This window comes from Triticum dicoccoides, chromosome 6B (genome assembly GCF_002162155.2).
Source record: "Triticum dicoccoides isolate Atlit2015 ecotype Zavitan chromosome 6B, WEW_v2.0, whole genome shotgun sequence".
In the NCBI taxonomy this organism is placed as follows: domain Eukaryota; kingdom Viridiplantae; phylum Streptophyta; class Magnoliopsida; order Poales; family Poaceae; genus Triticum; species Triticum dicoccoides.
In genome coordinates this window covers 219556645-219557093 of record NC_041391.1, presented here as the reverse complement: position 1 = coordinate 219557093, position 449 = coordinate 219556645, and positions in this window count along the sequence as shown.

Genomic DNA, 449 nt, shown 5'->3' with positions numbered 1-449 from the left:
CGAGCACCAGGAGCTCGATGTCGCGCTCAGGCGAGCACGACAGAGGCCATGGACACGACGGTGAAGCGACCTGCGGCGGTGAGCTCTCGGACACGACACCGAGCTAGCTACAACGCATGCGGGAGATAATGGGGAGGAGCAGGAGGCGGGAGGGCTCACCGTGCGGCTCACACGTAGGCCTGTGATGGATTAGTAGCAGCAGGGGCTGGCACCAGAGACGAAGAAGAACGCGACAGCCGGAGATGTAGGCGAAGGGGATCCGATGATTCGGGGCTCCCCAGCTCCAGCTGAGGCCTCCAGTGAATGAGGAGGACGAAGGAGGACCGCTACGGCATCACGGCGAGTTGAGGCGATGACAGTGGCCGCGGTGGTGACAGGGAATGGCCGCGAGCGCGTCGGTCTCCTCTCCAAAACGAAGTAGAGAGAGAGGGGAGAGGTGGATCTAGGGG